Source organism: Octodon degus, unplaced genomic scaffold (genome assembly GCF_000260255.1).
Source record: "Octodon degus isolate 3935 unplaced genomic scaffold, OctDeg1.0 scaffold00045, whole genome shotgun sequence".
NCBI classification, from domain to species: domain Eukaryota; kingdom Metazoa; phylum Chordata; class Mammalia; order Rodentia; family Octodontidae; genus Octodon; species Octodon degus.
The window spans coordinates 11,019,248-11,043,636 of NW_004524621.1; the positions used below are offsets into that span (position 1 = coordinate 11,019,248).

Below are 24,389 nucleotides of genomic sequence, written 5' to 3' on the forward strand. Positions count from 1 at the left end.
GAGGAGAAGAAGGGAGGGGGGAGGGGAGGGGAGGGGAGGGAAGAGAAGAGAAGAGACCTCACATTATTATGTGCTAATCAGTCCATTCTTTGCTATTTCAACTTAATATTCAGGTGGACACAGTACTGCCTAACTAAAGTCCCAGATGTCTACCTCCCTCGTAGTATGAGTGGCCACTTGACTAAGCTATGTTACAGCTGTGCTGCATGGGACTTCTGGGCAGCCTCTTTATGAGGAGCAACAATGCATTTTTCTTCCTCCTGCTCCCCACCCTGCTACTTGGGAAGGTATGACCTTTGGAGTGGCCACTTTTGCCCATGATGATGTTCTAGGGACAGGAGACTGAAAAACTGTAAAGAAGCTGCCTCACCAGCTGAACACTGGGTTTTTGTTGTTACTTAGAAAGAAATAAACTTACTTAAATGTTTGTTTGTGTGTGTGTGTGTGTGTGTGTGTATGCAGGGTCTCACTATGCAGCTCAGACTCACAGTGATCCTCCTGATTTCTGCCTCCCTACTGCTGGGATTACAGGTGTACGCCACCACACCCAGGCTCTACTGCAGGCTCAGAACGCCCAGGGGTGGGGCTGGCGTGGCATGCGGTGCCAGGGATTGAATCCTGGCCCCTGCACTTACCTAAGCAAGCGCTTAGTCTGCTAAGCTATATTCCTGGCCCTTAAATTTTCAATTTTTGGTTTCTGTTACTCATATCTACTTCTACTTTACACAACTGACCACACTGCAATAATAGACACTATCCTTATTGCTACTAAAGACTAAAATTTTCATTTGTCTGAACTTCTCATCAACCTCTAATCTGATCTCTCTCTCTCTCTCTCTCTCTCTCTCTCTCTCTCTCTCTCTCTCTCTCCATCTTTTGAAAATAAATTCTATTTACTATATCAACTTCCTTAAAAAAACACAGGCATGGTAGCATAGGTTTGTAATTTCAGGACTCTGGGAGACTGAGGCAGGATGAGTACCTAGTTTGAACCCAGCCTGGGTAACTCTGAGACTTAGCAAGAATCTGTCTCAAAAAATAACACAACATAACATAATATAACATCACATAGAAAATAAAAAGGGCTGGGGATGTGTCTCAGTGTGATGGCCCTGGATGTAATCTCAGTAACATGCACATACACACATCATGTACAATCTTTAAAGGAACAATTTATTTTGTGTTTTAAAACAGCTAACAGGGCTGGAGAGATGGTGCAGTAGAATAAGCACTTCCCTGGCAAGCACAAGGGCCTGAATTCAATCCCTGGTTCCACAAAAAAAAAGCTAAAAGTAGATTTTGATTATTTCCAACATAAAGTTGTTTTTTGTTTTGTTTTGTTTTGTTTTGTTTTTGTATTTTAGGGAAGGGTCTACAGGGTGTTCAGGGTCTCACTACTAGATCAGACTCGTAGTGATCTGCATGTTTACAGCCTCTCAAGAGCTGGGATTATAGGCACGCACCACCATGCCCAGTCTCAATAGCGTCTCAGTGCACCTTGGGGTCGGGGCCAGTACAGCAGGCCCAGGGATTGAATCCTAGGCCCCTGTGCCTGCTTGCAGATGTTTTTAATCTGCTGAGCTATTTGGCCAGCCCTTCCAACATAAAGATGTTTTAACTTTTTGTGTTAGATGTCAATGACCTTAATCTGATCATTATTGTATAATTGTACCGAAATGTCAAATCATGTCACATATAGCTGTATGTCCACTACAAAAAAACCTTCAAAAGTGTTCCATAAAATCTAAGTTCTTTAAAGCTATCCTCTGTCTTTCATAACCTCTTTGATCTCATCTGCCCCATGGTTACATCACCATGGTCATGGAACACTGCCCTTTCATTTGTCTGCCTAATTCCTAATCATACTTTAGATTTTATGGTACTTTTTTTTATCTTGAATTAGCATAAGATAGATATAAATCTGACCATTATTGTTAAAGTAAAGACTGCAAACATTACAGAAAGCACTATGGATATAAAACAAGGAAATAAACTATATATATTTTTGTTACGGTTTGTGTTTAGTTGTTCCCCCAAAGCCTCATGCTGACTGCATGAGGGGCACTTCTAGAGTGTGCGATTAACTCATGACCCACTGGGATTACGGGTGTGAGTGCTACTGGGATGCACTGTTACCATTGTTGCTACTACTCCTTTGGCTCTCTGCTCTTTGCCAGTGCCATGAAAAGTTGCCCCCTGCCATGTGCTGCTCTGCTTTGGAGCCAGCCAAGTATGTACTGAAACCTTCAGTAACTGTGAGCTAAATAAACCTTTCCTTCCTTCATTTTGAGTGTCGGATATTTGTCCTGGCAATGAGAGAAAAGTAACAGACAATTTTCAAAGCAAGGAAATATATCGTACACATTTCTTTCTTCCCTGGTTGAGTGCTAAGAATAAAGACTATCTTCTTTGTAGTCACTTAGCCTCACCTAAAGCCTGGCACATGGAAGATGCCTACACTACAGTTCAGTTTTCTGAACTGAACTAAGGATGAATTGAATCGTCACCAAACTAAGCTAGAAAAATGTCTTTCTCCAGGACAGAATGTACCTCATTACGGGTGTGGGCATACTTATCCCCAATATCACAGTTCCTGTCCTTGTCAAGGTGTGTGGGGTTGCTAAAGAGGACACAGAGAGTGGTGGCTGGCTTCTGGAATAAGCAGGGAAGTATCTGAGGAACAACTCCTCTTCCTCTGTGCTCCACTCCCTCTACTGCTGGGAAAGGAGTTGCAGTATGAGAACCAAAACAGCATGTTCTGGCCAGAATGACGGACATTTTTCCTTCCTTTCTACCCACCCCCTCAATCCCCTCTTCACCAGTCTTCAATTCGGTCCTGTTAGCTGCTTCCAATAGAGTCTGCTGACCAGCTAGGAAGGAATGCAGATGTGTCTCAAAAAGTCCAGCAGTAGCTGTGGAACAGTTTGTTTTTTTCCTAAAAAGGGCAGCCTATGAAGTTACATAAACCTCTACTCTCCTCACTGGGAGCTATTCCAACTCTATCTAGGGGACTTCTCAAGCTGTTTAGAATTTCAGGAAAAGGGTTTGGCATTTCCTTCTTGGTCAGCTACTGGTGCCATCTCCAGAGATACAGAGGCTCCAGCATAGGGAAAGCTCTGTTTCCACTGCCAGCTGCAGCCCCACTGAGTTCACTTGGGGACAGGAAATACCATAATCCATTTATAGTCAAAACCGCAAAACAAAGACATGCCCCTTTGCTAAAAACACAGCCTATCCAGCATGAAGCCTTTGCGGTACCACCCAAAGGAGGCAGAACCTGGGGAACCTAAGGCCCAACACACAAGCGTACCAGCACAGCTCTGGGTGGGCTTCCTCTCCTGCTTCAGGCAGTTGTCTAAAGGAAGTAATTTGTGATTCTGAAAACCTTATTATATCAAAGTCTTGCCCAAAGACTGGGTAAGTAATCAATAAATACTAAGTACATCTAATGTGCACAACATAAACTATGTGAACAGAGCTGGTGTCTGCCTTTGTGAAGTCTCCAGTTTACCCAAGGAGACTGAGCAAATGCCTATGACTGCATAAATCATTAAGCAGGTCTTTGGAATGGCTGCACTCAAAAGACAGTTAAAAATCATAAAAGTCAGCTCTGTCCAAAGGCTCTTGGTATATTTACTGACCAGTTTATGCTATATTGGTAATTATTTGTGTTTGAACAGAAAACTCTGGTTTTGTGTGTATGTGTGTGTGGGTGTGGGGGAAAACTGGGGATTGAACCAGGGCCTTTCTATTGAGTAACATCCCTAGCCCTTTTAAAAATTTATTTGTTTATTTATTTATTTAATGCATTTAGGACAGGGTCTACAGGGTCTATAGGGTCTCCCTACGGAGATCGGACTTGTAGTGATTCTCCTGTTTCAGCCTCCCAAGTGTTAGGTTTACAAGTGTGCACCACTACGCCCAGTCTCAATCACCATCTCAGCGCCGGGATCAAACCCCAGCCTCCGCTCTGCTTAAGCAGGAGCTTTAGTCTACTGAGCTATCTGGCTGGCCCCTGCCCTTTTTATTTTTTATTTTGAGATAAAAGTCTCCCTAAATTGCTCAGGCTAGACTTGAACTCACAACACTCCTGCATTACCCTCCCAGAGCGCTGGGATTAGCAGAGGCACATGCTATCACACACAGCTAAAAGCAACAACAACAAAAACAAACTCTCTGGATCTTGAGAAGTCACTAGATTCTATTAATAATCTGCTCTCAGTAAACTACATTTTCCCATTCATTTTGCTGGGGTTCAGTCCCTATTTACACTGTATATTTTTATTTATGGCACAGGAACTCACTTTAGCTAACTAATACCCAGTACAATGAAGAAACAGAATCCTGATGTACTTTTCCGACTTAGGCTACTCATCTTTGTTTCTTTTTGAGCAATACAGAATGATAGCAAAAGGCAATATACAACCCTACTCTAGTTTCTGTTGTTGTCTGATTCTGAGACAACTGTTTCTAACAACAAATTCTGCAGCACCAGGCAAGTTATTTGACCCTTCTCAGCCTCAGAATCATTTAAAAATGGGGAGAATATCTGTATCACGGTGGTAGTAGGAGTTACAGAAAAGATACATGAGACACCAGGGACCATGACTAGTATTTAATGAGGGCTCAGTGTACAACAACTATAATAAATGTGAACCAGGAATTTCTGTTTCTTGAACATGACTGCCCACTACTGCCTTTCTGAAACCATATTACTGTTGAATTTATTAATTTGCAACAGCGAACCATGTCACTGTCATAACCAGTGTTTTCAACAGACATTATATGCCTCAAGTTCTTTAACCTTTTTAGTGGCTCTGTTCTTTGTTCTCCTGTAAGTTGTAAAGTAAAGCGACTCTGCCCCAGGAAACATCCCAAGGGGAAACACAGAAAGAAGGTCGAAGTAAATTTGCAAGTTATCTGTGAATCAAGAATTTTCTATCCAGGGAACACCGTTAGGTACATGACTACCTGAATTGGTCACTGTCAACAGAACACAGTGAAAATGAGTCCTCCACATGAACTTGTGGGCTGACAGGATTCCCCTTAAAAGGAGACAGACCATCATCTAGCCCTCCCCAAGCCCCGTTGCACTGTTTTAGAAAGCTCTCTCTCATCTTTTTCTAATTCTTACAAGCAGTGTTCTAATTTTAGGTCTTTTTCAACACCTCTTTCAAGGAAGGGGTAATAATTAAATCTTTGGGCAAAGATTCCTATGGGCCAGAAATTGAGATTGATTGCTAGGAATATGATAGTGATCCAGAAAGACATTATTCTTGCCCTCAAGGAATGATTCAGTAGAAGGCAGACAAATAATCACACCAGTAAACAAAGTAACTATAAACTGTGATGTAGCCTGTGGTGTAAGACGGGTAACACAGGCTACACAGTGAGTCTGAAGTCAGCTTAGACTATACAATGAGATCCTGTTTCAAAAACAAAAAACAAAACAAAACAAAAACAACCAACCAACCAAACATAGAAAAACCAGAACTTTATTGTTTCATAGTTCTGGAAGCTAAAAGTCCAAAATCAAGGTGTTAGCAGAGCCATGTTCCTGTTTTTTTTTTTTTTTTTTTTTTTTTTTTTTTTTTGAGGCTGGGTCTTTGGCTATAGCCGAAGCTGGCCTCTAACTCATGACAATCCACCTGCCTCAGCCTCAGCCTCCTGAGTGCTGAGATCACAGGCATGTATCACCACACCTAGCTGCCTCGTTTTTTTGGTAACTGTTACAGTTTGTGTCTAGATGTCCCCCAAAACGTCATGCACAATGAGAGCAGGTTCTCTGGAGGTGGCTGAATCTAGAGTTTGTGACTGATTCATGGTCCAATTTGGATTTAAGGATGTGGGTGCTACACCCACCCTTCGTGGGTAGACTGCATACAATACAAAGGACAGACAGAGGTTTGTCCTCTCTCTCTCTCTCTCTCTCTCTCTCTCTCTCTCTCTCTCTCTCTCTCTCTCTCTCTCGTTGGTTTTGCTATCCTCTGCCACTATGAACTGCTGCCCCTCTGTCACGCTTCTTTGGTGCTAGCCCATTATGGACTGAAACCTCTACAAACTGAGCTAAATGAACCTTTCATCCCTTAAGTTTGGGTATCAGGTATTTTGTCTCAGTAATGGGAAAAGTAACTAAGGTAGTAACATACAAATGAATTCTTTGTTTCCTCCTGTTCTTCTTTTTGGCAGTACTGAGCATTCAACTCCAAATCCTTCACATTGAACTACTTTCCAGCCTGCTATATATTTTATTTTGAGACAGGATGTCACCAAATGCCCAGGCTGGGCTCAAACTTGTCATATCTGTGTCTCAACCTATAGAGTCACTGGTATTACAGATGTATATCTGCAAGGAAGTTGGAAAGAATTAGGGACAAATATATAAAAAACCTATATAAAACAAATACAGTCAAGTATTAAAAGTTATTATATATTATAAATTATGTAGTAATAAAAGTTTATGGACTGCCAAACCCAGTAAACACTGAATATTAATTTAAATAGAAATAGAGAAAATGGACATAACAGGGCTAAGTTTTGCAGCTCAGGTTGGCCTTGAACTTACTATGTAGCCCAAGCCAATATCCTTGAAATGTAAAGAATTTATGTGAAGCTGGGCATGGTGGCACACACCTGTAATGCCACCATTCTGGGAGCCTGAGGCGGGAGGATCACGTTAGTGTCAAACCTGAGCAACTTAGTAACTTAGCATGACCCTCAAGATAAAAAATAAAAAGGGCTGGTTGGGGATGTAATTCAGTGCAAAGGCCCTGGGTTCAATTCCCAGTGCCATTAAAAAAAAGTTTATATGAACTGGGAACTAAAACCTAATTTTTAAAAATTATGGTAAGAACATACACATGAGATTATCCTAACAAGTGTGTAAGTGCACAGTGCAGTACGGTTAACTGCAAGCAAAATGTGCACAGCAGATCTCGGGAGCTTACTCATCCTGGGCTGCGGGGACTTTCTGACGACTGAACAGCAACTTCACAGCTCTGTCCTCCCCAGCCCCTGTAGCCACCACCCTACTGCCTGCTTCTGGGACTATTTCGGATACCTCATACAAGTGGGACAATGTGCTTGCTGTGACTTGCTTATTTTTGTTTTATAATTGATCTCTTATTAGAAAAATGGGTAGGCAATACCAAGCACTTCATAAAAGAACATGGTTAATGCAAATACAAAAAAGACTTAACTTGAAAATAATAAAATGCCATCATTTGCCCATCATTATCAGACAGACTAATACTATTTAATTCTGGTGAAGGAAAGTAAAACTGACACTTTTTTTTGCAATATTAGGGAATGGATCCAGTGCCTTAGACTAAGTAGGGCAAGTGCTCTACCACGGTGATCTAGCTTCGGTCCTGTTCAGTTTTGTTTTGAGATGAGGACTCACTGAGCTGCTCCGTTGTACTCTTTCTGCTTCAAGTAGCTGAAGCTACAGGCACAGGCACCACCTTGCTCAATTACAGTTGGCACTTTTATGTGATAGTGAGAGGGTTTTTTTTTTTTTTGTATTTAGGACACGGTCTACAGGGTCTCATTGTGTAGATCGGACTAGTAGTGATCCTCCTGTTTACAGCCTCCCAAGTGCTGGGATTACAAACACAAGCCACCACACTGTCTCAATCCTCAATCACCTACTCAGCACACCCCTGGGGCGGGGCCAGCAAGGCAGGCAGGGGATCAAAGTTCCAGCCCCTGTGCCTGCCTAAGCAGTTGCTTTAATTCACTGAGCTATCTGGCTGGGCCATTCGTGAGCTTCTGTCACTGTGACAAAACACCTCACAAGATCAACTTAAGGGAGCAAAGACTGATCTTGGCCCATGGTTTCAGAGGTTTCAGCCCATGGTCAGTTTGCTAATTGCTTCAGGCCTGTGGTCAGAAACATCCCAGCTGCAGGGTGTGGGGAAGGAAAACTGTATACCTCAAGGCCCCTAGGAAGCAGAGAGAAAGGTAGCAGCAAGGGGCCAGATGTAGTCTCAAAATCGGGTCCTCAGGTCCACTCCCTTCAAGTAGGCCCGCTTCCTGCTCCATCATTTCCCAATAATGCCATTATTATTATTATTATTATTATCATCATCATCATCATCATCATCATCATCATCATCATTATCATCATTATTATTTTATTATTTTGTCTGTTTTTGAGACAGGGCTGAACTGTGCAGCTCAGGTTGGCCTTAAGCTCACTTCCTAGCCCAGACTTGCCTCAAACTCATAGTGATCCTCCTGCTTCAGCTGCCTGAGTGCTGGGATTACAGGGGTAGGCCACCATGCCCAGCAAAGGCATGTAATGTTAAGCATTTTTCTCAGTTACAGTCTGAGGAACTGACAGCACTATCTTCATTAATCTCCACCAACCCTACCTTGGTACATAAGCCTGGGTCCAGAGGACCCATCCTTTACTTTTCTCCCTTCCATTACAGTAGCCGGCTGTGTGTCTCAGTACTTTTATCTGAGGGATACAGCAAGCAATCTATGTGTTTACCCACTTGGTTTGATGAACAGCAAGCAGTGTGCATATATGAAAAAGTGTCAAAACAATTTGGATCCACTTTATGCTCTAACTAACTGGTTAGGTGTATGTTTACCAAGTATCAGACAGGGTCTGATACACCAATCCAGGATTTGTTAAAAAAAAAAAAAAATTGTTTTTTTCTTTTTCTGGTAGAAGTAGCCCAGTTCAGTACAATGGCACAGGAAAACCCAGGTGTGCAAGTTTTGGAGTTCAAAAGTGAATAAGCAGATTACTCAGGTATGGAGATGATGATTTATTGTTGTAAAATCCACTGACAGCCAAGGGTGTGGTGGACAGTGATGACGAAGGTGACTTTCATGTTGGCCATGTGAGCCAAAGTTCCTGTAAGCACTACTCGACTTATAAAGCCAGAGGGAATGCAGACCTTCTTGACTCAGATGGCAAAGAAAACAACAATGTAGGGGCCTGCCCCTTAGCTCAGTTCTTTAAGTGGCTGCTTCAATAAAGCAGTCAGGCTCAGGTTGCTGTGGTTGATCCCCACAACTCAAGCCAGCCAAACCTGCCCTGAAGGCATTCGGAGCAAAAAAAACCCAAAACAAACAAACAAAAAAACAATCATGTGAGTGCATATTTGATTCATCTAAACATTGCAAATGGCCACACTGTCAGCGCCAGGACAGGTGCGTGTGGACCATGCAGATATCTCGTGTGCATGCTGCCTTAGATGTGATAACTGAAGCAAAGATTCTTTTTTGTATAGTGCTACTGGGATTTTTACTGTAGTTCATAGGGGAATTTATTTCTGACGCTCTTTTTTAGACTTTGTACACCAAAAATCAGCCGATGTTGAAAATTCTGGTGCCTTTTTATGGACAATAAATATTAAAAACAAGCACAAGGTGCTGAGTTTGATCCCCTGGTACCACAAAAAATAAATATTAAAAACTCATTTTTTTTTGCCTGTTAAGTATTCCTTGTTTAATATAATAAAACTCATAAAATTGAAATTAAAAATTCATCAATAAAAATAGTCTAAAGAATAAACGTGGGTCTTGATACATCTATATTTATGTACTTAGAAGACAAAATTAATCTCATGCTCCATGGGCTACTTATGAATTGGAGATTTACAGTCATTATCTCTAAAGGAAGAAAACCCAGTGTGACACGTCCTAAATCACACTCTTAGATGCACCATTTGACTTTCCTTTCTTAGGCTTGATGCACTGTAGCATTTCCTTTTTTGTTTTTTAAGTCCTTACATCGATCAAATATTAGACACTGAGTAAGGGGCTCAGAGCAGCTGCTGGGTCTGAGAACAGCTGCTCAACGTGTGGCCTGTCAGGAGAATAAGCCTCACACTCACCTGGGAATTTAGTAGGCAGGCAAGGGGCCCAGGCAAGACTCACCAAATAGTTTTAGGGGTGAGCCAGGTGGACTTTTTGTTCTCAATTTTGAGAACTCCATTTCAGCAGCTGGACAGAGAAACAGTACTCAATGGAGAGCAGGTGTAGAGCTTTCCAATGTTCAATGTGCATTATATTTTTATTTTATTTTTATCTTTTCCTTTTTTTTTTAATGTGTTCAGTATAAGACCTACAGGGTCTCACTACACAGATTGGCCTAGCAGTCTCCCCCATTTCAGCCTTCCAAGCGCTGGGATTACAGGCGAGCACCAGCACACCCAGTCTCAGTACAGTTTTAAAAGGCAAACGCATTACTTATCAGGCTGGCAGTGCATACTTATAATACCAGCACTCCTGAGACAGGAGGATGTTGAGTTTTGAACCAGCCTGGACAACTAAATGATATCCTGTCTCAAAATAAAATTTTAAAAATGAGCTGGGATGTAGATCAGTGTAAAGGCCCTGGGTAAATCCCCAGTACCATAAAAATAATAAAGTAAATAAATAAGTGCCCACTTTATAAAATACTGTAAAGACAAAGGTTGTTTACATACTATAAACTAGAAAATGTGGGGCATGGTGGTGCATATCTGTAATCCCAACATTAAGAAGGCTGAGGCAAGAGGATTGCTGTAAGTTTGAGGTTAGCTTGGACCGAATAGCCCCAAGTTCAATACCAGCCTGAATACATAGTCAGACTGTGCCTCAAAAAGCCAAAATAAAATTTAAACAAAATAAATTTTTAAAAAGCCAAAAGAAATAAAATGAACTATAAACTACAGCTACAAAAACTTTTCTTAACTCTGGGTTAAAACAGGTTACCGGGGGCTGGTGAGATGGCTCAGTGGTCTAAAGCACCTACTTAGAACAAGCTTAGCGGGACCGTGGTTCAATCCCCCAGCACCACATGCCAGCCAGCCTCACCCCCTGCTGGGCTGAGCTGGTCACACACGTGCACACACACACACACACACACACACACACACATAAATAAAAAATTAAAAAAAAAACAGGTTACCAAACAAGTGTAGGTCTTAGGTTAAAAAGGATTTACATCATTCCTGGTTCCAACCAGCTCATTAAAGAAAGGCCAAAGGTTTCACAGGACATTTGGTCCTCACATTTTGAGGACCCAATGTATGCAGTACATATTTCGGTTGTATTTCCCTTTAACCACTGTCGTAGTAGATAGTCAGTAGGAGATTATAAAATCCCAAACCCAACCACTTCTCTTGCCCTTTTTTTCCTTTGGAATTATGACTGTAGGAGACACACTCTTACCAGTGACTTTCAAATTGCTTTCGAGAGCCTCCTGAGGGGACCATGGAAAAGAAGGGGAATGGAGAGCAAAGGAGGAGAGTGAACAGGAGTGCTCTACTCCCAAATTCATGCCTTCAATCAAAGCCTTTTTGCATTCTTTTCCTATAGAATATTCTTAACAAAGGGCTTCCCTCTAGAAAAATACGTTTGAAATTCTCTGCTCTTCACTACAGATTTTCGTAATCCAATAAAAAGCCATAGCTGTCTCTGTGCTCATAAGATCAACACTCCTTGTTGGCTGGTTGTCAGGACTTACAAAGGTATTATGGGGTGGCAGTCCTGTTTCCAGGCTTACCTTCTCCAACCACTACAATGAAGGACAAATTAACAGAGTTAACATCAATTAACTGGTTGGTGTGTTGGATATTAGGGAAACCACATAATATAAGCCATTATATGAACTGAAATAGACATATTAAGAAATTAATTACAAGTACAAGTGTACAGAGATCTCCTACTATTTTAAAGATGTAGAATAACTCTTATACAGCCAAATAAGGGACATTCTTATAGTGGGGGCTTTAATTGATTCTAGTGGTGTTCCTATTCAAAACAGGTGGGCTGGGGAGATGGCTCAGTGGAATAAGCGCTTTCCTGGCAAGCACAAGGGCCTGAGTTCAATCCCTGTTTCAAAAAAAAAAAATAAAAAAAAAAAAAAAAAAAAGAACAAGAACTGGGTGCCACGCTGGGGTGGACCTGTTCTCATGCAGGTCTGAATCTCCCCCAGATCAACCCATGTGCATTGGGGCTGGCGAGATAGCTCAGCAGAGTAAGCGCCTGCTTAGGCAAGCTTAGGCAAGCTTAGGGGCTGCAGTTCGATCCCCAGCACCACATGCAGCGCCACATGCAGCACCAGCCCTGCCCCCAGGGCAGGCTGAGCTGGCCAAAGTCTGGGCATGGTGGAGCATGCCTGTAATCCCAGCACTGGGCAGGCTGAAAACAGGAGGATCACTATGAGTCAAGCTGCATAGTGAGAACTTGTAACAACCAAATACATTTAAAAAAGAAAAAAAAAATTATTGCTTTGGGGCCAGGGAGATGGCTCAGTAGAATAAGCTCTTGCCTGGCAAATGCAAGGGCCTAAGCTCAATCCCCAGTTCCACCAAAAAGAAAAAAAAAAAAAAAAAACAGGCCTAAACTAGGTGTAGTGGCACATGGCTGTAATCTCATCACTTGGGAGAGTTTGAGGCCACCCTAGATGATACAGTGAGTTTTAGGCTTGCCTGAACTACATAGTGGGACCCGCTCTCAAAAAACCAAAAGCCAAACTAAAACATGCCTTTTTTATGGTTGAAAATAAACAGACAAACAACTCAGCCAGTCTAGAAAAGATAATCAGTTATATTAAGGTGCTAAGTTTTGGATAGTTTTAATAGATAAGTGAGACAGAAATGTTTAAATCAGCCAGGCATGGTGGTGCACACTGAAATTAGTGCTTAAGGGCTGAGGCAGGTAGATCACTATTAACTGAGGCCAGCCTAGGCTGTATAACTAGAAAACAAAAAGGAGGAGCTACTATCTCAAAACAACAATGAATGAATAAATAAAAAGGGCTAGCAACATCGCTCAGTGCTAGAAAAGTTGCTTAGCATGTATATGGGCCCGAGTTCAGTCACCAGAACAGCAAAATACACAAACCAAAAAGAAATGTCTAAATTACTCTCCTTTGAGGGATATTTAAGCAGAAATCATTACCATCTTACAGAAAAAGTCTGGTTTCTTAGAACTCTCAGACAAAAAAAAAATTGTTCTGTGTAACAAAAGTTGGTTATACTTTAACAGAAAAAAAAAAAAAAAACCAATATCTTTAAAGAACAAGAGGTTTGGTTGTTTTTTTTTTTCCAGTACCAGGGATTGAACTCAAGACCTTGAGAACAAGAATATTTTGGAAGAGAGAAACAACTCTAGGATATATGTGACCAGGAGTAGGTCTCCAGCTTCCTCTTCTGTGGTTTTTGCTTTTTGTCTTGGGTCTCTATGCTGCCTTTAGGAGTATTCTGCTCACTCATTCTTTCTCTCCCTCCCTCCTTCTAGCCTTCTTTTTTTTTTTTTTTTGACACTGGGCTCAGTAGCTCAGGCTAGCCTTGAACTCACTATGTAATTTAGGCTGGTCTCAAACTCACGGTGATCCTCCAGTCTCAGCCTCTTGAGTGCTAGAATTACAGACTTGCGGACAACACTCTCAGCTTGGCTCTTTTTTCTTTTGCCTGAGCATGAATAAAAATAACTTTCCATTTCCTCCTAAGGAAGCTAAATATAAAGCTGCACTTTCTATCTTACAAAGAATTATACTGGAAAAAAAGGCAACATGGGAGTATAAAAACATAAACAAGTGAATATAGAGTTCAGGATCTTAAGATAAACAAGTTATGTACAGACTTTGGATTCTAAGATAACTAAACTCCATCCAATTATTAATCCATGCCTTTGTCCTCAGGACCTCATATAAAAAACTAAAAACACCACAGATATCTCAGAGTTTACTGCTCCATCTCTCTGGAAAAGATAAAAAACATGTTCTCATTGGCCACAGAATTACAAGGAAGAAGTTTTCTTCTTAAATTATAAAAATTACTGAACAAGCGTCAGTGTTTTGATGGAAGTCTTTCACACTTTTGCTTATATAGAAATGTTTTACACATTTTTGTTTATACAGAATATATAAGCTGGGCTGGAGAGATAGCCCGGCAAGCACATGGACCCAGGATTTGATCCCTGGTACCGCATGCCCTGCTGGAAGTGCTATGCCGGCCACTGAAACCAGGTGTGGTGGCACAGGCCTGTGATTCCAGCACTGAGGAGGCCGAGACAGGAAGATCGCTCCGAGTGTGAGCTGTGTACTGAGACCTGCTGCCAAATAAATAAAAAAATAAATTATATATATATATATATATATATACTGTAATTAAATTTTTTCTGTTTTTCCCTCACTACCCCTCTATGTCTGTCTGACAAAGTTTAGCTATGTTGGTCTCAGTGCCCAGGCTCAAGTGATCTTCCTGTCTCAGCTTCCTGAATCCGTACACAGCAGGAAGGGGGCTTAGCTTTTTCTTGATGACTCATTCCTATTAGCATTAAAGACTATACTAGACAGAGATAGTTTTGTTCTTGGTGTTGGTTAAAGACTTGCATACAAAATAAAAAAATCCACAAGGATTATGTGCTAAAAGTAAATAAAAATGGCTTACTTTTGCCACTTCTAGACAACAGGATTGGGAATTTTAGCTTGAGAAAATCAAGCAAGAAAAAGAAAAAGCATTGAAATTAGAAAAGAAGTAAGGTTATGCATTCCCACACTACATGATCCTTTTATGTAGAAAACTGTAAGATTCCACCAAAAAGTTGTTCGAACAAAAGGGGTTTGCAAAGTTTCAAGATATCAGATGAATGCCTAAAACTCAATTGTAAACCAGGCAAGACAGTGCACATTTGTAACCCCAGCACTCTCAGAGGTTGAGGCAGGAGGATCAAAATGTTCAAGCCAAGCCTGGGCTACTTTGCAAGGACCTCAAGTCAATCCCCAGTATTGAGTTAAAAAAAATAAATCAGTTGTGTTTCTATATACTAACAATGTGCAATTTGAAATGGAAATTTCTGAAAAGATCCCACTTACAATAACACACACACACACTAAAATGAAATACTTAGGAATAAACATAATCAAAGCAGTGAACCTGTATTGTGCTACAAAGTGTTGCTGAAGAAAATAAAAAAGACACAAGTAAAAGCAAAGTCATGTTCATGGAACAGAAAACAGTATCATTAAGAGGTCAATACTACTCAAAGTGATCAATAGGTTCAAAAACAATCCCCATCCAAACAGCAATAATTATTTCCCCCGAAATAGAAATATCCATCTTACATTCTTATGCATTCTCAAGTGATCTCAAATAGCCAAAACAATCTTGAGAAACAAATTGGAGGACTTATACTTCTCCATTTTTTAAGTTTAATACAAAATTCAAATCATCAAAATAGTAATGGTACATATATATATATATGTGTATATATATATGTATATATATATACAATGGACAGCCTTTGACCTTTTACATATATAGTCAAAGGCTCTTAGGATAGGGTGCCAGGTCTATTCAATTGATAGAGGATGATCTTTTCAATAAACGGTGTTGGGAAAAAGTCAATATCCACATGCAAAAGAATGAACTTCTATCATGGTTCTTATCTTAATCAAATACAGTTAACTCAAAATGCATCAAAGACCTACATATTAGAGCTAAAACTATTTTTAAAAGCAGAAGAAAATAGGTAAAATTTCATGTCATCGAATTTGGCAATTGTTGTGTTGCTGAAGAAAATAAAAAAGAGACAAAAGCAAAGTCATGTTCATGGAACAGAAAACAATATCATTAAGAGATTAATACTACTCAAAGTGATCAAGAGGTTCAAAACAATCCCTATCCAAAGGAAAATAAAAAAGTAGGTGAATTGAACTTCAGAATTAAAGACTTGTAGCTGGGTACTGTGTTATGTGCCACCTTTGAAGCCAGCTGGTGCTACAAAGTGACACTATGTCTCAAAATCAATCCAGAACCAAACCCCCAAAACTTTGGTGTATCAAAAGATACTATCCAGAAAGAAAAAGCAACACAGGGAATGGGAGAAAATGTTCACTAACTATAGATTTGATGGTGGATTAATGTCTAAAATCTAATGGCTGGGCATGGTGGTGGACTCTCGTAATCCCAGCACTCGGGAGGCTGAGGCAGGAGGATTGCCATGAGTTCAAAGCAAGCCTGGGCTATATAGTGAGTTCAAGGCCATCCTAATAAACTATTGTAACTCAACAACAGAAAACAAAAAACCCGGGCCAGGAGATGGCTCAGTGGAAGAAGCGCTTCCCTGGCAAGTGCAAGGGCCCGAATTCAATCCCCGGTTCCGCAAAAAAACAAAACAACAATAACAAAAAACCCAATTCAAAAGGGGGCAAGAACTTGAATAGATCATTCTCCAATGAACTGTATATACATGGCCTATAAGCACACAAAAGGATGCTCCATGTCTTGTCATTATACTCATCAGGTTGGTTATTAAAGCAACACTGGAAAATAACAAGTGTTGGTAAGGATATGGAAAAATTGGATCTCTTATTCACTGCTGGTGAGAATGTAAAATGGAAGTTACTGTGGAAAATAGTATGGTAATTCTTTCTTTTTTTGAGACTTCATTATTTTATTAAATATGGCAATTCTTTAAAATAATTAAAGAGGGGGCCTGGCCCTAGCTCAGTTGTTTAAGTGGCTGCTTCCACAAAGCTGTCAGCCTCAGGTTGCTGGAGTTCGAACCTCACACCTCTCCAGCTGGCCAAAAGTGCCCTGAAGGCATTCAATTAACACACACAAAAAAAATAAATAAAATAAAATAAAATAATTAAAGAAAAAATATCATATAACCCATCAATTCCATTTCTGGGCATTTTCAAAACTATACACTCCTGTTCATGCCAGCATTATTTTCATAGCCAAAGCTGGAAGCAATCTCAGTGTCCCCCAACTGATAAATGGATAAACAAATGTGGCATCTATATATGGAGTATTATTCCACCTTAGAAAGTGGGGAAATTCTGAGCTATAATGTGGATGAAACTGAAAGATCTGATTGTAAGTGAAATTAACCAGTCTCACAGAGATGAATGTCATATCATTTTATATCATACCTCCTATAGAAGGTATTTACAGAATCACATTCACAGTGACAGAAAGTAGAATGGTGATTGCCAGAGTATGGGAGGGCAGGGGAGTGAAGAGTACCATAGAGTTTGGAAGATTTTGAAAATAGTTCTAGAAATGGTTAGTGATTGGTTGTATACTAATTTTATTATACTTGATACTCATGACACTTAAAAATGGCTAAAATGATATATTTTATGTTATGTATATTTTAGCGTAATTTTTTTTTTTTTAAAGAGTAAATCTGGTACCATACCCAATCCTCACACCCGCTCCCAGCTCTCTGTTTAGGCAATGTTGGTATCTAGCCATTAAAAAAAAAAAAGTCTTCATTTTTCAAGGCAGATTCATGTGACAGAAATAATAATATTACACGCCAATGTTTGAGTGGGTGTTTTCTGGGCAACCTCAGCACTTATCAATCAGGCCGTCTTATACAGCCGGCCCTTACCCTAACTTACAGTGAGCCATCTTTTTAGTCAAGTGACTTTTAACATGGTGCACAGTCATCGTGTATGAGTAACAGGAAGAAAAGGGTGAGTTATTGTCCTAAATTTGCAGGCAAGACCTAGAGAGAAAAATAGAACACATAAGCCACCCCATGAACTAGAGTTGCTAGATTTAGCAAGTAAATATATAGAACTCTTGTTTATCTGAAATTCAAATTTAACTGGGTGTCCTGTATTTTAACAGCTAACACTCTGAAGCATTGGAACTACAAGGAAAATAAATAATGCAGAGTGTTCTGGTGTTACTGAGGTCTTAACAGCAAGCCTAGACAGAAAAAGCCCATTAAAAATATGCTGGTTACAAAAAGACCCACCAAAAAGCGGCAATGCCTACTACACATGAGTTTCTTCCCCACACTGAGTTTCTGTGATCTAAGATTTACTTTTTATAAAGGCATGTCACAGGGCATAAGAACGTGGAGAAAGATAAATCAAAGCTAGAAATGGGTGAGAACATACCTAGCCTCTAGTTAAGGCAGGTTTGGCTGTTAAAATGTACATTAAATACCAACATAAAAATTAGGAAAGCAGAAGAGGTGGCTAAGTGCCCCCAAAACCCTGCTGCATCAGGGAACAGATAACAAAATACCAGGGACAGTGACTCTATCTGCTGTTCCTTCCACTGAGCCATACTGCTGCTTAATATCTGGAGTCTCTTCAGAAACACCTATTACTTTTTGTAGTTCTGGAAAGTGAACCCAGGGACTCCTTGCTAGGCAAGTAGATTCTGCTGTTGGCTACATCCCTAGATCCCATAATCACTGTTTAATTTGCTAATACTTTGAACCCTGGCTACAAAATGCTACTACTAGTTTAAGCAACTACTTTCTAGTTTATAAACTTTTAGTTTTTCAACCAGTTTTATCTCTCAGCAATACCACCCATTTCCTTTGGAAGCTGGGCCAAAACTGAGGTCCCTGAACTCTGCCTTACCCTCAGGAAATGAAATCTCAGATCAGCCTCCTAGGAATCAACAATCACAAATTTCATGTTCTGTTCTTTGAGAATCCCTTCTTCAAAGGCCTGTGTTCTTCTTTATCACTTACACCATTCACAAAGTGATAACCCTTGCCTGACTGCTCCAATGGCCCACGTGGCTTTAATGTAACTTTCTATCTCTAATAGATAGATCTGCACGGATGTCTGTCCCACTAGTTTCTGAGTGAAAGGGTCCATCCATGCCCTAAAGGTTAAGATAACTGAGGTCCTTCATGCCTCCAACCTAACCTAAAGCAACAGCTGACCAGCTAGCCTGAGTCAGCTTTAAGGCTGGTGGCTGGCCTCTGGAACTCTCTCCCGGAGGGAGCCTGCAGTCTCGAGGGGAAGAGGAGCAGTAACCCAGGCAAAGCTTCAGAGATCAAGAGTATGTAGGTAGCCTCCGAGGTACGAACCAAGAACTTGTACAACTGCAGACCTGCCTTTTCGGTCGGGGTGCAGGTGCAGGGTGGGGACAGAACATAAACAAAAAACAGCTGACACACAGACTCTGAAGTACATAAGATTCTATGAATGAAAGGCTGGACATAGTCTTACATTAAAAGACGGAAGTAATCCCCCAAATGCCCTTTATATAACTAAAGACACCTTTCCCAAGAAGCGCTTCCCCACAGCCTGGGCACTGGACTCACTCCTTCATTCCTCCACCCATAAGTGGTACCACGTGCCAGGCACTTGCTGGGGCTGGGAAAACACAGATGAATACTGTGTGTCGTTGCCTGGAGAGCATCCTCCCAAGCGGCGGTAGGGCTGGCCAGGCCATCCACAGCGAGCTTAGGGCATCCGGAGGCTGACAGCTGCCCCCACCGTGCCCTAATAGCTGGGAGGTGTGTTGGGGGAGACCGTCAAGCCAAAGGTACAAACGGATGAGAAGGAGAAGATATAATGCAGTTGCTGAGTAAAGGACCAGAGCGGAAGCGGGGCCATAGGCGCAGGGCAGAAAGGACCTGAGCAGGGACTAGCGGGGCCAAGGCCCCGCGGCCGTCGCGAGCCTAGGTGCTGGGCAGCCGCGCTGCCCCACGGCGGTCTCAGGAGATTCCGGTACAACAAAGACGGCTGGGTGCGAGACCATGGTGCCTCTCCCGGGACACTTTGAGGGAAAGGGTAGGGATGGATCTGGGGCGGAGCCCAGAGAGCTGGTACTGGGTGTCTTGAGGGTTTGTGGACCGCAGGGCCCGCAGGACTAGGACGAGAGCGGTCCACAAGGCGGAAGGGCCGCAAAGATGCGGCGGAGCCGGGGGCGCGCAGGGGCAAGGAGCGGCGCTGGGACCCGAGAGGCGGGCGGCTGAGCGTGGTCCAGGCGGGCCACTCGGAAGGCGGGGCCGGGATCTCCAGGGCTCCGCCAGCCTTGGGAGAGGCGCTCCTACCTGGCTGCTGGCCTCAGCCTGCTCCTTCCACGAGGCCAGCGGCGGCGGGGTAGCGCTGCGGCCAGTGCGCGCCGGCGTCTCCCTCTCTCCAGACGTCGTGGTAACGCCCGGTCCCCCTGTGGGCGTGGCGCCGATGGTCCGGCCCGGGCTGCCTCGCGGCCGCCGCTCCACACCGCGCGGGGGCTCAGCCCGCTGGCTCCGGCACTCGCCAGTCGCTCCGGCCCCCGCGCCTGGCGCCGCCTGAGTCACGCGCAGGGCTTTGCGGCGAGCCCAGCTGCCCCGCCGCGGCCCTGGCCCCGCCTCTGGGCGCCGCCCCGCCCGGCCCTGCGGGACGTGCCGGGTGCTGGCCTCGGAGCTAAGCGCTCGTGGGCGCCCAGCGAGCCGCGATTAGCACCCCCGGTTCACTGTGGAACCTCAGGAGAAGGAAATTTTAGACTTTTTCCCCCATAATTTTATTGATAAACAGCAATGAGACAGTTTCAAATCAAATTGGTAGGACACTTTCAATAATAACACATTGCATACATTCTTCCGAGTGGTTAATTGCTGTACAAGATGCGGACATGATATCCTATTAAAAGCGAAAGCTTAGGAGACAAGGCCTGACCACATCGAGATCTCTGACTTCGTCGTTGGGGTGGGGAGACTTGGGGGCTCGGATGCCGTCTGGGACACTTTCAAAAGCGCCCAAGGCACAGCCAGGGTTAGGAGGCCCTGGTGGTAAAACCTGGAACCCCAGGGGCTTCCTGCTTTTTAGGGCTGGGCTGGGCGGGACAAGGAGGGTGCCTTTGTCTCCTGCTGCTTCTTGCCATAGCAGGGTGGGGGCAGGTCATTGGGTCGCTAAGCCCATGCGGGGTTCCATGCTTGGCGAAGAGCCTGAGACCTGTCCTGTAGGATTCACAGCCCTATGAGGTCACTTCAAGGAAGCAGATACTTAGCAACAGTGTGTAATGCAGCTAGCTTCGGGTTCCTAGCCGTGGTGGGAACCGAGTCGTGAAGAATGAGTGGGAAGCAGAAGTGGAGTTGGAATCAGCGTCTACACAAGGACTGGGGGCAAAATAACTGATAAGATTGCGGTGTAGGATGCACAAGAGAGCTCCGCAGGGACTGTAGGGTTTGACGAGGAGTGGCTATGATACCCTAAGTAACTGGGACGCACGCTGTGAACAGAGACAGTGAGGCCCTTTATGCAGAGGCAGGAATGGTAAGAGCAAACAGGAATTTTAGAAAAAAAGTTTTGAGGACTTACTTGAGAGTAAAATGAAGGGGACCTGCTGCCATTGGGGAGCAGTGAGGAGGTCCCCTTGGCACAGCGTGATTCCTTGGGTAATAAGCCAAATTAGGAATTTGTAATTGAGAAAGCAACAGCTACATACCTACTCAAGGTTAAACTTAGAGAAACTTGAGCGCTCAGGATAGCCACCTTGCGATTACCAAATGGCCTGAGTAACCAAAACTGGTTGAGGAGAATCAATCTGTTGTACAGAGAAGAGCCGAGTCTGGGTTCTCAGGGCCCTCGAGCAGCTGGGTCAAAAAGAGGACCAGCTTGATTTCTGTCCTGGCCTGCTTGTGATGCCTCGTTTTGTACCCTGCCCTCTGTCCCACCACCACCGGCCTCTCCTCCTCCTCCCCTCCCTTCCTCTCTCTTCTGTATGGACATATGACACATCTTTCAACGCATCCATATACTCTTGATTTTGGCCTAAATGTGGGTCAAATCTTATCTGTGTTAAAGGATAATTTTCAAGACAGTAAAATCACAAGCTGTATGCAAATACAAAATAAAATATTTACAATAACTTATTAAATTCAGTAAAGAATGAGGGACCAGTGATATATTTTATTTATTTATGTATTCATGGATTTATTTTGGTACCAGGCAGGTGCTGGTGCCTCTGAGTTATCTCCCCAGCCCAAGATAGCATTTTAAAACTGGCTCTGGGCCTGGGAGATAGCTCAGCAAGTGCAAGGTCCTGAGTTTGATCCCTGGTACCATACAAAACAAAACAAACAAATAAACAAACCAAACCACCTTTTTTTTATACCAGGGATCAAGCTGTGGATCTTGTGCTGGCCTACAGGCACTTATGCTGCTGAGCTATCTCCCCATCCCTTCAAATAAGGTTTTAATTGTTTGTTTTGTTGAGATGGGGGTCTCACTATGTAGTTCAGGCTGACCTCAAATGCAAGGCAGTCCTCCCAATGCTGGGATTACAGGGATATTCCACCGCACCTGGCCAGGTTTTGATTTTTAGAAATGTCTGTTTTGCATCACCCAGAACATGAATCACTTCCGATGTTTTGGGCAGGACACATCTCTTGGATTATTATTAGTGTTCCATGAGTTAACTCCTATTTCTAAGGAGTTAGAAAATAGCTTACTTCTGAGCTGGGGTTGTTGTACACCTATTATCCCAGCAGTGGGGAGGCTGAAGCTGGAGGATTGTGAGTTCAAGGTCAAGCTGTGCTACACAGCACATTCAAGTTTTGTCTCAACCACATAGACCCTGAGTTACTGGGGCAGGGGGAGGCGGGAGGGGAGAGCTACTTGTAAAATAGGAATCTATTCAATGGCTCTCACCTCTAATATAGTTGAATGATTTCTAAGGATTCTTAGGCAGCACCCAACATTGCATTGAAAGAGCACTTATTTCAAAGCTTCCCACAATTTTTCTATATACTTGCAAAGAAATATAGTAAAACCCAGAGGCCCAGGAAACATTAAGATGACTTAGAGAAATTGCAGGTAGTAAATATGGATGAAGTGAAAAAGGACTATGAAGAGCTTTGTGTGTGTGTGTTTAGGCCTTTGGAGTTTATCCTGGAGGTTTCAGGTGGTGTCATTTAAATTAGGGCCTGGGCCTTCTGGCACATGCTTATAATCCTGGCAGAGGCAGGAGGATTACTGTGAATTCAAGGCCAGCCTCAACTATATGGTGAGATCCTGTCTCAGATCAATCAATCGATCAATCAATCAATCAATCAGGAGAAGACCATTACTTGGTGATATAGTCCAGTAATGTTAGCGCTCAAGGAAGCTGAAGCAGGAAGCTCTTGAGTTTGAGGCCACCTGGACTATATAGTGAAACTCTATCTGAAAAGAAGAAACAAAACAACCTAAGAACCAAAACAGAGCAGGGGCAAGCTGGGGCTGTAGCTCAGCGCCAGAGCACTGACCTACCATGCAGGAGGAGACCTTAGGTTCCATTCCCCAGCATCACAGCAGAACAAAGGAAACAAGAAGGAATGATTTGAATAAATAATAAATTTTGAAATCTTATCTTGGTTCCAGTACAGGTGCTGAATTAGAGGAGAGCTAGGAGACTGAGGTAATCTTAAGTGACGGTGTGAATTAGGAAAGGGGCTCTTACATAAGAGGAGCTAGATTCAGAAGTGGTCTGGGATATGGAATCTGTAGAACTTTATTAACTAACTGGACCATGGGCATGAGGTAAAGCAGAACAAATAGTGTAGGGTCACTCCCAGAATCCTCTAAATGCTTGGTATTCTTCAAAACACTTTGCATGTATTTTAGAAGATTTGGGGCTGGAATCCCGGAAGTATTTTGGGGCTAGGGCAGTGTTCCCTGTTTCTTGGTTTCTGACGTTGGTGAATAAGGTTTCTCCACATGGTCTTCAAGAAAAAAGGTACTGGGAAAGCTGAATTGTCCTGTGACCTCTTCCTATTTCTAGGCTGCTGGAACAAGGGACTAAGTATGAATCTAGCCTAGGTAAATCCAGGCTGTCTCTGTATTTTAACTCTTGGCAGAGAAAAACACTCCTTCAAGCTAGCATAAGTTAAAAAAAAATGTTCTGAAAGCTCAACTGCAAGGGGCTGGGGAGATGGCTCAGTAGGATAAGCACTTGGCTGGCAAACACAAGGATCTGAGTTCAATCCCTGGTTCCGCCAAAAAAAAAAAAAAAAAAAAAAAAAAAAAAAAAAAAAAAAAAAAAGAAAGCTCAACTTCAGAAAGCTCTTTGCTTTCTACTATGTTAGACTAGCATCTTTTCTCTTTGAATATTTTTTTTTCCACACAAGATGAGTCTTATGGCAAATCATGGTCATTTTAAAATCAAAGCCTCACTTCCAGAAACTATATGACCTTTTAACTCATCCTTATTACTGACTTAGTTTCTTAGAGTTCTAATTCTGATGCCAGAAGAAGCTATGATTAAATTACATGCCACTCCTGGCCAGTGTGGCTAGAGGTAATGGAAATAGAAGTAGCACAAAAGTATGATCACCTTTCATCAAAAACTGTGTGCAAAGAGTCTTAAGCAGCAGATTTAGTAGTCTGATTACCAGAGCAGAAGCCATTGAAAAAATCTGGAATTATTTGATAAGATAGTGTCTATATCTTCCATAGTCAATCCACAAAGTCTTTTCATTTTATTTTTAAAATATATCCTTTAAGTTCGTTCTCTTACTTTAAAAAAAAAGATCGTTTGTTTATTTCTTTGATACAGGGTCTCACTACACAGCTTGGACTTGTACTGATCCTCCTGTCTCAGGCTCCCCAGCGCTGGTACTACATGAGTACGCCACTCTGCCCAGTTTTGGTGGCTAACTTGGTGCGGAGCCAGCACAGCATGCAGTACTGGGGATTGAACCCA

General features: G+C 42.4%; 1 protein-coding gene across 3 annotated transcripts in view; it reads right to left on the reverse strand.

The window, feature by feature from the left end:
* Rusc2 (RUN and SH3 domain containing 2) overlaps nucleotides 1–20,001 on the reverse strand; it is an 80,729-nt gene extending 60,728 nt beyond the window's left edge. For all 3 annotated transcript variants that reach the window (XM_023715900.1, XM_023715899.1, XM_004631873.3), the window contains exon 1: nucleotides 19,777–20,001. The gene's annotated coding sequence lies outside the window, so the exon portion shown is untranslated. The remainder of the gene's footprint in view (nucleotides 1–19,776) is intronic.
* Between the last annotated feature and the right edge of the window lie 4,388 nt (nucleotides 20,002–24,389).